The 12,108-nt window shown below is 46.0% G+C and overlaps 1 protein-coding gene across 5 annotated transcripts in view; it reads right to left on the bottom strand.

The window, feature by feature from the left end:
* The window catches only part of RCBTB1 (RCC1 and BTB domain containing protein 1), a 149,100-nt gene that overhangs the window by 82,982 nt on the left and 54,010 nt on the right, over nt 1-12,108 (bottom strand). Inside the window, exons 1-2 of one of the 5 annotated variants that reach the window (XM_079903182.1) lie at nt 3,891-5,023; nt 2,399-2,586 (exon numbers count right to left, since the gene is read on the bottom strand). The exons of the other annotated variants lie outside the window; for them this stretch is intronic. The gene's annotated coding sequence lies outside the window, so the exon portion shown is untranslated. Of the gene's footprint in view, nt 1-2,398; nt 2,587-3,890; nt 5,024-12,108 lie in introns of those variants that run through there. 5 annotated transcript variants of the gene reach the window in all.

Here is a 12,108-nt window from a genome sequence, read left to right as displayed (position 1 = left end):
GCAGGTTGGGAAGGGGCTAGAACCCTGAACCCTGCTTTTGGAATGCTGGGTCCGAATGTGTTTATAGCTCTTTTCAGACTGTTCCGTTATCTGCAGAGTTTGAGGCACTGAGGACCCTCTGGAGGCATCTGCTGGTTTCTGCTCATGGAGACTCATTTCCTCACATGACTTGTCATTTTTTATTGTGAGCTCATCTTCAGTAGGATTTGTTTTTCCTGTGTGACTCCCGTGTGCTCTGGGTTATGACAGTTTTTACACAGTGGTTTCACATTAGCGTCTACCAGGATCCTGGAGGTTTCAATTGTTTTAGACCAAATATTATGTTATTTTCTCTGTTTGGGGCTCACGGACCTCACAGGTAGTAGGAATTTGAACTCTGTGCTCATTCATGGCACAGGCCCCAGGGATTCGGTTTCTGACAGGCAACTGTTTTTCTTTGCACTCCCAAGATAGACCGTTTGCTTTGGCATGGCTGGCTGAGCTGGCGGGCAGAATTTTCCAATCCCCTTTTAAGAAAGGGGTGCCACTTCAATGCTCTTGCTTTTTTGCTGAGCTCAGATCAAAATTTTCTCTCCTCCAAGCAAGAGTGAGGCCACATCTCCTGTACAGGTGCTATGACTACAGCCTGGTCCCTCGAGCCTAAATTGGGCTCCTCTAAGATCCCCCTGGACTCCAGGCTTCACTCAACTGCTTCAGCTGTGGTTTCCCTCTTCAACTGGTTTCTGCCACTTGAGGATTTCCTTTTTTTTTTTTTTTTTTTTTGCTCAAGGGCAGCCTACATTAAAACAATTATTTTTGATTATAGTTTACCCAACACTTATGACTCCACAGTGGAAAAGGGTCCATCTGCCATGTCACTAGGCATCTGCCAGGGTCCCTGGGAAAGGCTGAGCCCACAGAGGTGGCCAGAGAGAGCAGACACAGGGCCCAGAGCCAGTGCCAGGGAGGAGGTGAGGATGCTCCATGGCACACAGGCAGTGGCCTGGCTTTGCCCTCTCCAGTTCTTTCATCCTTCCTTCTCCCATTCCAGTAATGTTGGCTCTGGAAGGAGGGTGAAATCCCATCCTCTTTCAGAAACTTCCCTGAAGACCATGGGGTAGCTGGCCTTGCCTGCCGGGAGCAAGAGTAGCAACGGGACAAAGCTGGCCCGTAGGACTGGGAATTCCACTCCCATGGCCACTGCCAACTGAAGAGGAGGGCAGTCAGGGGCCAGTAGGGTAGCCTCAGCCCTTGCCTCCCCACCCAAGGCAAGCCAGAGCCCGCCAGGGACATGGTGGGGGCAGACAGAGGGGCTTCCCTCCTGCTCTTCTGCTCAGAGAGAAACATACACATATGTACGTATACAGGTACTTATATCACAGAGCTACAGCACAGGGAAGCTTAGCAAGAAACAAATCATGCCTTCTGTTTTGTTTTTTAAAAGGTGCTCTCCTTATGAGAGGGGTATTTTGCGTGTTCCAATTCACCCACACCTTTCAGGTCCATCAGCCTCCCGTTAACCCACGAGCGGGAGTGAGGAGGTGCGTGAGCAGATGTGGCTGAAAAGCACGAATCTGTTTCCTCCTTATATATAAAGGAATCTGGTTTTCTTCTCCACAAACACTGTATAGAGTGAGATTTGTTCCACGTTGGAGAGCTGATTACCCCTTTGAATATGGGTTGAGTTCCTCCCTTTCTGACTCATTGATTCTGAAGATGTTTCTCCTTCCCCTCTTGGATAGAAGCAATCCTTTGGTGAAAGTAAGAACTGCAGGAGTTGGGGTTTAGTTTGGTCCTGCTGAGTTTTGGGTTTCAGCTGTCCATCCTCACAGATTTCCACACTCATCTCCTCCCACTGGGGCTGGGGGAAGCTGTGTTCTTTAAAGTGGGCTAGGCCCCCATCCTCAGCACGTGGTGAGCTGGGACCTTGCCTTCCTTCTCGCTCTCCAGGTTTTTTTTTTTTTTAACTAATTAATTATTTTTGGCTGCATTGGGTCTTCATTGCTGCGTGCGGGCTTTCTCTAGTTGCGGCGAGCGGGGGACTGCTCTTCATTGCAGAGCGTGGGCTTCTCATTGCGGTGGCTTCTCTTGTCGCGGAGCACGGGCTCTAGGCGTGCACGGGCTTCAGTAGTTGTGGCACATGGGCGCAGTAGCTGTGGCTCCCAGGCTCTAGAGCACAGGCTCAGTAGTTGTGGCGCACGGCCTTAGTTCCTCCGCGGCATGTGGGATCTTCCCGGACCAGGGATCAAACCCATGTCCCCAGCACTGGCAGGCGGATTCTTAACCACTGCACCACCAGGGAAGTGTCCGTCCTCCAGGCAGATTTTAGAATGCACGACACCTCAAGTGTCCTGGCTGCAACCTCAGGTGGTACGGTGAGGTCACCTCACAAAAGACTCGTACTTTCCCCAGAACCCACCTGATGCAACTCAACACCAGCGGGGTACTGCTCCCTTCCAGAAGCCCCAGCCCCAAAGATGGACAGAGGCAAGGCAGTCAAGCAATGAGATTGTCCAGGCTGTGCCTCTTGCCGCAGAGCCTGGGTCAAGGTGGGAGAGTCCCTGAGTGAGCGGGAGGTGGGGATCCCATTCCTGCCATTTCTTGGGCCTGAAAGGGCAAATACAGATGAAAAATAAGAGGCTTAGCTCTCCCTGTTGAAAATAAGGGAAGATGCTTCTCCTTCCTCCCTCTTTTTAGAGCATTCACTTGAGAAAACTGGTAACTCTAAGTTCTTTTCTCTGTCTCTTTGAAAGGTATGTAAAGTTTTTAAAAAGCTAACTCAGACTCCTGCCAGCTTTAGGACTGTCTTTCTCAAGGACCAGGGAGCCATCCCTTTGAAATGCCATCATCAAGGGAGATAGGGCCCCTCTCCCATCTCTGTGGGAGGGTGGGAGCCTTGCTCCTTGTTGCAAAACTACCTCCTGTCATAAAGATAGGAGAAGCTGGTTTTTCTTTAGGTTAAAGCCAATTAGGTAACACAGATGGTGACCCCAATTACCAGGCAAATCCAGGATGAACTTGGTGTGAGGACTGGTTGTTATTGTGTAGGTAAGGGCCTGTGTCTGCCTGCCTGTACAAAAGGCTGAGATTCCTGTCTGTCTCTGCAGTCTCTTAGCTGATTGCCTGTGCTGCACATTGCATTCTGGTTTGATGCTTATTCAATAACAAAACTGTTTTCTTTCTCTCCTACCTTTGTGGAGAAGGTTTGCTGGGTTGGCAGATTTGTTTTTAATTCTCTTTTCCTAACAGATCCCATTGGCCTGGCTCTGTGAGCTCCTGATCGCACCCATGATTAGTAACAAGACATTGGTGAAGAGTAATCACCCCGAATGCCTCCTAGAAGGTTTTGGAGGGCACTTAATTAGGAATGATACATGTGGCACTCCTCTCCCACAGGATTATGGAAACCTGTGATCAGAATCCTGTGATTGCCTCTGAACTCACCGAGAGAAGCATTTCTCGGTGCACTGAAGTGTTACCCCTGTATTCCCTTCCCACACGTCTCGTAAAAGCAGTGGCTCAGGAAAAACAAAATAATTTTAGAAAGGAAAAAAGGAGTCTTTTATTTTTACCTCATTGTCTTGATTTCCACTCCTCTGATATATTCACCCCCAAGGAAATTTGGCTATGGAAAAGTATTTAAAATTTTTCCATGAGAAATGGTATTGTTCTGCCTCAGATTTCAAGCTAAAAACCTAATAATGAATCCTTCTCCCTCACCCTGGTCCCCTCCAGCAACCTGGGACCCATGGGCATTTTTGCAGCTTACTTCAAGCATGAAATTACAAACCTAAACTAATTAATTCTCATCAAAGCACTTCCAATTCTTCCCAAAAAAGGAGGCAACATTATTAAAAATTATCTCCGGATTATGAACATGACACCGTATCATTTTGCAATGTTTGTTCTACCTTTTTTCATATTCCACAAACTTCAATTTCATATGGCACTAAGCGTTGGCTTAGCCTGGAGGAGAAATATAAAGGATTCAGAGAAACATATATAAGGATTTTCAGGGTTATGAAAATTCTTCCATGAGAGAATTGCTACCAAGATGGAGACGCAACCCCATCCTCTGCTCAAGCTGGTGCCGTCTAAACGCGCTTGGCCTGTGCCCACAGGCTTCGAGCCTGGCCTTGAAGTCAGTCAGAACGGACTGGAACAGGAACTCTATAACTCACCAACTGGGCAAATTATTTAACCCAACTACACCCCAGCCACCTCATCTACAGAATGGGAGTGATACTAGGGGGCACCTCGCAAAGTTCTTATGAGAATTCAGCGAGATAATGTGTTCATCAAGGCAGCTTGTATCTCTTGAGCACCTACTATGTGCAAAACACTGAGCAACGTGCAAGGGCTACAAGGATGGAGGAGATACAGGCACTGTCCCTGCCCTCGACATACAGTCTAGCTTTCAATAAGGGACAGCGGTTAATATCGCCACACTGAAGCACGCTACAAATGCAAATGAAGCCGAGCTCTGGGGGCCCAGGCTTTTCTTGCAGATCCCTCTCCCACCCTCAGAATTCTCCAGACTCAGACTTGTTCTGGGGTGAAGAGGGGGCCAAGGCTGGTGGAAGGGTACAGGGGTTAGGGGTGCAGAGCCCTAGACTGCTCTTCTGATGTCTGAACTCTGGACACTTAGCCTCTACCCTCTTCCCTACCACTTCTATTTAACATCCCCATTCTAGAGCTTCTCCCCTGGCCTTCCCACGCCAGAGCACGTTTAATTCGAGTAGCCAAAGCCCAGAATTAGTATCTCTTCCACGCACTTTAAATGCCCCCTCCCGTTGCAAAGCCTGGTGGACTGAATAGACAGACGAATGATTTGAGAAGATGGGGGGTTGAATCCCACCCTCAATTCTATTCCTCTCTGAAATTCAACAGTTACAGATTCATCCCTTGGACTTCGGTTTTTCAAAGAAAATATCCCTAGAAGAAAGGTAGCAGGGATAGTTATTGGCATTGTAATGTGAATGAATTGTCAGGGTCTTTTCAGAAGAGGTTGTGTAAAGGAAGCAAAGCTAAATGTTGAGAACGGCTGAAAGAAGTATAGGAGGTGGGGGAACTTCCCTAGAGGTCCAGTTGTTAAGACTCTGCGCTCCCAATGCAGGGGGCATGGGTTCCATCCCTGATGAGGGAAAGGAGATCCCACATGCCTTGTGATGCAGCTAAAAGAAAAAAAAGTGTGGTCGCGGAGCCGGGGGCTGCCAAAAAGGAATGAACCAGACTTCACAGATTGCCTGAGGCTGGGATGAACGTGCCCGCCCCCCTCACTGTACACACAGCAAGGACCTACTGTATGCAGAAAGAAGGTCCAGAAGGGAGGGTCTAGGTGTGTGGACCACCATCTTCTCAGGCACTTGGAAAAGGTGGCCTCGAGCCAGGGAGTGCAGAACTAGGGGGCTGGGTCAGGAGCACCCCTTTAGGCTGAGAGTGGGCAGAGAATCATCTGGCCTCTTCTTCCTCCCACCCTGTCATCTCAGTCCAGTGTCTCTATCAGCAGTTGCCTTCCCAGGGCACGGAATAGAGCAGGCAGGTCTGCAGAATGGATCTGGGGTCGGGAGGGGAATGGAAAATGGAAATAAGCGGCCCAAGCTCTTTATTACCGTTCAGTAGAAAGCGCTAAAGTCCAAGGGACGACCAGCCAGAAGGCGGCTTCAGATGTAACTGGAGAAGCCACTCTCCCTCAAATGTATCCTACACTTCAAGTGGGGCTTCTGAGTTTAAAAGGGCAACGTCATGACCCAGGCAGAACAGGATCACAAAACTCCGTGGGCCTAATCCTACCTGGGGAGGAATTCTTTCTTTTAAACCAGCATTCCAAACTCTTCAAGCAAGTCATTCGCAAAGGTGCCCCCTTCTACCACTGTGAAGACAGGATCAAGTTCTCTAGGTCGATCGGGTGACCCCTAGGAATCAGGAGCTCTGGGTGGGGGGGCGAGAAGCCTGCTGGCTGTTTGGTGCTGACACAGCCATGGGCCACAGCTTCTTACACAAGCTTCAGGGTGGCTCCACCACAAACCCTTCCTTCCCCTCTGCCAGTGACGGTGACTCAGGAGATTCCGGAAAGGAGCTCATGGAACACTCAACCAGCAGGTTTATCCTGAGGTGCTTCTCAGCATTTTCTAGATAGAACATTAGGAGCTGGTTCCAATCTAAGAAGCCTGGCGTTCACTCCCCTGGCTCTGCCTGCAACACTCTGTGAGTTCAGGCTAGAATATGATGAATGTACGGAAGGGGGGCTTTAGGAGAGACAAAGAAAGAAAGCAAGCTGTTGAGACTTGTGGTTTAACGTTGTGAAATGCACACATACATGTAACTCTGCTAACTCCCCAAACCTGACTGCAGGGACAGTAAAGGGATTTTTTAAAAAAAGGCCAAACCCCACAAGGAAAGAGAAAGCCGAAGTGCATATAGCAGGCTTGAGATAGCACTAAAATTGCAGAAGATACAAAGAGACCTCACAGATCAGAGAAAGTAGAAACCCAAGTTGGTGGGGGCTGGGAGGGGTGTGTGTGTGTGTGTGTGTGTGTGTGTGTGTGTGTGTGTGTTTAGTCAAAGGACTTAACTCTGTATCGGGCACTGGTCTAAATGTTGAAGGTGTGTTAGCTTACGTAATCCCCCAACAATGTGAAAGTTTGTAACCTGATTTTGCAGGTGAGGCATAGAGAAGTTAAATAACTTGTCCCAGGTCACACGGCAGAATGTGAACCTCTGCAGGGGTGTGGCCCACAAACCATGCTCTGCACAGCCTCACCGTGATTAGCAAGCCCTTCTGACCCAAACCCCAGGGGATCTCAGGACTTGGGATATCAAGCAGCAACAAAGTGGGGCAGGAAACAGAACTGGTGGAAAGTCTGTATGAAGAGACATACTCTCAGGCTCCTTCCCCTATTTTACTCAGCCCAGGCGACTGCCCCTCTGCTCCCTGGTAGGATACCTTCAGTTTATTCTCTGGAGGCATTGCCCAGTTGGGGATGGGGTGAGACATCCATGAAAAAGTTCCGTCAAAGTCTGTGAACTGACTGGAGAGGCTGCCTGGACCCCTTCTCCATTCAGCTCGCAGGGGCTGGCCGTGAGGTTTACACACTGAGGCAGGCACTGGGAGCCCCTCTCCGGGAACTGACTGGCTGGAGAGAAGACACACAACACTGACATGTGAAGGTCTCTGGATGAAACAGTTGCCTCACCAGTTGAGGAGCCCTTCCTGCCCATGTACCAGGACTCACACAAACTTCTAGCAACTTTTTGGTATCTCCCTCCTTCCTCCACCTACATTTTTATCACGAAAAAATGTAAACATATAGAAAAATTTTAAAAATACTATAATGAACACCCATATACCCACCTCTTAAGTTCTACAATTGTTGATATTTTAACATATATGCTTTATCTTTAGATATAGGTGTACGTACGGTATTTTCTGAACCATTTGAAAATGACTGCAGACATTATGATATTTCACCTCTACATATTTCAGTATCTCTATTCAAAGAATAAGGATCTTATATAACCCAAATGCATCACACCTAAGAAAATTTAAAATAGCTTCCAGGGCTTCCCTGGTGACGCCTGCCGATGCAGGGGACACGGGTGCCCCAGTCAGGGAAGATCCCACATGCCGCAGAGCGGCTGGGCCCGTGAGCCATGGCCACTGAGCCTGTGCGTCCGGGGCCTGTGCTCCACAACGGGAGAGGCCACAACAGTGAGAGGCCCACGTACCGCAAAAAAAAAAAAAAAAAAAAAAAAAAGCTTCCAAATATATTCTAATATTAATCCATTTAAAATTCAAAATCCATTCAATCCATTCAAATTTCCCCCACTGTCCCTAGAATCTCATTGCATTTGGTTATTACGTCTCTTTATTCTCCTTCCTAGAACAGTCCTCTTTCCTTTTGTTTGCCCCACAATGTTGACTTTTTGAAGGGACCAGGCCATTAACTGAAGAAGTGTCTCACAGCTGATTTGTCTGATTGGGTCTTCTGTCTTTGAACTTGTCCCCACATCTCTTGTAAATCCTGTCAAGTGGAAGTTAGATCTAAAGGTGCGATTAGATTCAGATCAGATGTTTTTGGTAAGACACATAGGTGACATTCTCTACTTCATGCTGCATCTCATCAGGAGACAACTTCTGCTTATCTCACTAGTGGGGAAGCAAAGCTCCACCTCTTGGTAAAGGCAGTGGCTGCTGGATCACTCCAACGTGAAGGGACCTTGGGTAATACCTGACACAGTGTGAATATCCTGCTCAACGCCTTGCAGGAACAGACAATAAAGGATGACAGGACATCTGAGAAAAAGTCTCCAACATAAGAGAGAGAGACAAAAACAAGCAGGAAAAAAACAACTCAGAGGGAAGAGTGATCACTGCAGGAAGCAAAAGAAAACTTCCCCCAAATGGCAAATCTCCTTAGAAATAAGGGAAAATATCACAGCCATGAAGCTAGATGGCTATAAAAAATATTTAGAAAGCAAGAAAGAGCTCTTGGAAATCTCCACTGAAAAAGCCAGTACAAAGTTGGAAGATAAAGTAGAAACAAAAGTCTCCTAAAAAGTAGAATAAAAAGATTAAGGATGAAAAATTGGAAATTAAAACATAAGAAAACTAGAGGATTAGTCCAAAAGTTTTGCATCAGAATAATGGGTATCCCACAAAAAAAAAAAAAAAAGAGAAGGGAAAAGTAGAGGGGGTGAATTATCAGACAAATAAATAAAATATGAACATTTCCCCAAAACACATGAGTTTCCAGCTTGAAAGGGTCTATGGAGTGCCCAATACAAATGCATGTTATAAAGATAAACAAAAAAGCACAATACTGTAAAATTTCAGAACATCCTAAAAAAGAAAAATGGGTCACTATGAAAGGTCAAGAATCAGGCTACTATTAAACTTCTTAATAGTAATACTGAAATCCAAAGGATAACAGAGCAAAGCCTTCAAAATTCAGAAGGCAATTTGAACAATAAAATTGTACTATAACCTCTAGAATAAAATAAATATCTATGAGTCCATTTTGATACAAGTAAATAAATGAATGACTAAGTACCTGGAGGAGAAGGGACAGCTCTATCTTACAAAAGAATTTCATTAATAAATGTAAAAGAAATGAGAGAAATAGAAAATTATCATTAAGAACATTACAGTAATAATTGTAGGCAAGATTCACCAATGGATGCTAAAATCTGTAGGTGAAAGTTTGAGGATAAACAAGATATTTGCATAGTCTTAAATTATGTCTACCAATATATTTACTCATTATAAAAGGAAAAATGGTAACTTGACAGTGAGAAGCCTGGCCTCAACTACTTAGCCAAGTGATCAAGATGAATACCCTGAGTAGTACACAGCACCATCATGTACCCCTGATAGGATGCACTCAGATGGACACATCATCTCTGTGGTATTCTTGCCCCAAATCCATAACCTCAATTTAATCATGAGAAAATATCAGACAAATCCAAACTGAGGGACATTCTACAAAATAATTGACCAGTATTCTTCGAAATTGTTAAAGACAGACTGAGGATGTGTTCTAGATGTAGGAGATGAAGAAGATTCAGCAGCTAAATATAATGTGAGATCCTGGATTGGATCTTGGAAAAGTAAAACGACACTACTGGAAAAACTGGTGAGATCCAAAGTCTGTCACTTTGTTAACAGTAGTGTGGCAACGTTAATTACTTACTTGCTTTTTTTTTTTTTTTTGATGTTGTACCCTGAGAAGTACATCAGAGTTAACTTCTTTTCTTTCCTTTTTTTTAGTTAATTTCTTAATTTTGATCACTGTACTATAGCTATGTAAGATGTTACCATTAGGGGAAGCTGGGTAAAGGCACTAGATAGAGCTCTGTAATGTTTTTGGACTTTTCTGTAAGCCTAGAATTATTTCCAAATGAAAAGTTAGGGCTTCCCTGGTGGCGCAGTGGTTGAGAGTCCGCCTGCCGATGCAGGGGACACGGGTTCGTGCCCTGGTCTGGGAGGATCCCACATGCCGCGGAGCGACTGGGCCCGTGAGCCATGGCCGCTGAGCCTGCACGTCCGGAGACTGTGCTCCACAACGGGAGAGGCCACAACAGTGAGGGGCCTGCGTACCGCAAAACAAAATAAAAAGGAAAAGCTAAAACATTCCGAGGGAAAATTATTTCCAACACAGAATTTTACACCTAATCTAGCTATCAATCATGAAGATAGAATAATGACATTTTCAGACAAACAAGAACACATGCTTCTTTTATCAGAAGGCTATTGGTAGTCATGCTCCCTCAAGAGAATAAACCAAAATGGACACCTGGGATGCAGGCAATGTGGAATTCGCCACCAGAGGGAAGCAAAGGAGTTTTCAGAACAACATTCCCAGAAGGATGTCTCAAACGAACCAAAAAACCCAATAGTTTATCTTATCTGTTTGATTGTATCAGTGAAATTTTCAGTTTTGACAGTCTAGGGTTGTATTTTTTATTTATTATTTATTTTTGGCTGCGTTGGGTCTTCATTGCTGCGTGCGGGCTTTCTCTAGTTGTGGTGAGCGGGGGCTACTCTTCGTTGCGGTGCACTGGTTTCTTATTGCAGTGGCTTCTCTTGTTGCGGAGCACGGGCTTTAGGCGTGCCGGCTTCAGTAGTTGTGGCACATGGGCTCAGTAGTTGTGGCTCGTGGGCTTAGTTCCTCCACAGCATGTGGGATCTTCCCGGACTAGGGCTCGAACCTGTGTCCCCTGCACTGGCAGGCGGATTCTTAACCACTGTGCCACCAGGGAAGTCCCTCTAGGGTTGTATTATTGATAAGTATGTAGAAAACCAAGCAAACAGACAAAAAAAAAAAAAAGAAAAAAGCTCCTAGGGAAACGAAAGTTGCACTTTTTGTAATCACAGTATACTAAATGGCTCAGTTGTGAAAATTTTTTACATAAGTCATAATAATGTAAATACTAAAATATTCATTTAACCAAAATATCTATATTGGGAAGATGCGGGGAAGGGAAATATATGTGTGTGGGTAGAGCATGGGGGAGAATGTAAGAGAGTTAAATTCTCATTTTCCAAGGTAGGAAGAGAAAAAGATTATGTCTAAGGTTGAAAAATCAAGAAACAGCGACACAAATTTGGAAAAAAAAATGTAGGGAAAAGATAAGAAGGCACAGCTAAAACAGTTGTTTCTGGGGAGAAGCAGTCAGGGCTTAGTAGGGATGAGCAGAAGACTGTTGTTTTCCATTATAAGCCTCTGTTTTTATTTCACTTCTTAAACTAGATACCTGGTTATTTTTATAAAAATAAAAACTAGGGACTTACCTGGTGGCGCAGTGGCTAAGAATCTGCCTGCCAGTGCAGGGGACACAGGTTTGATCCCTGGCCCAGGAGGATCCCACATGCCGCAGAGCAACTAAGCCCGTGCGCCACAACTACTGAGCCTGCGCTCTAAAGCCCACGAGCCACAACTACTGAAGCTCGCGCGCCTAGGGCCTGTGCTCTGCAACCAGAGAAGCCACCGCAATGAGAAGCCCACGCACCACAACGAGAGTAGCCCCCGCTCGCCACAACTAGAGAAAGCCTGTGCGCAGCAACGAAGACCCAACGCAGCCAAAAACAAATAAATTTTAAAAAATAAAATAAATAAAAACTACATTTTAAATAATAAATAAATAAGGCATGAGCAACCAGGACATCACGGGTAACCTTGCTTACCCAATGGTTAATTTAAGCGTATAAACCCAACTAACTGTAGGCTCGAGTCAGGGTCTCAACCTTGCCTATTTGGTATTCCTTCCTGCTCTGATTTTGGGTAAAGCTGGTCTTCCCCTGGCTGGCCCCAGTTCTGACCTCCTCAGTGCTTTCCTTGGCATCTGTCTGTCAGAGCATAACGGTTCGCACCCTTAGCCGTGGAAGGGCACTTTGGTGGCCGCACCACTCTCTGCACTTCCGTTGCCTACTCTCTCCTCATTTGGGCTCCTGGGCTACCCACCCCCACCAGAACCTGAGTTGGACTGATCAGGATGGTCACCTGGTTCTCTGGTCACAGGGAGCCTGTGGGCTGTTTAACCTTCAGAAGTTTCCCCCAACTGCTAGGCTCCCTGTAGCATCTTTGTTGCAACAGAACTCTGCTAGCAGCAATTGGCAGAAGAAACCCT

This window comes from Stenella coeruleoalba (assembly GCF_951394435.1).
Source record: "Stenella coeruleoalba genome assembly, chromosome: 18".
Lineage (NCBI taxonomy): Eukaryota > Metazoa > Chordata > Mammalia > Artiodactyla > Delphinidae > Stenella > Stenella coeruleoalba.
Note: the sequence above shows the minus strand (reverse complement) of the source record. Positions and strands in the feature narration are given on the sequence as shown.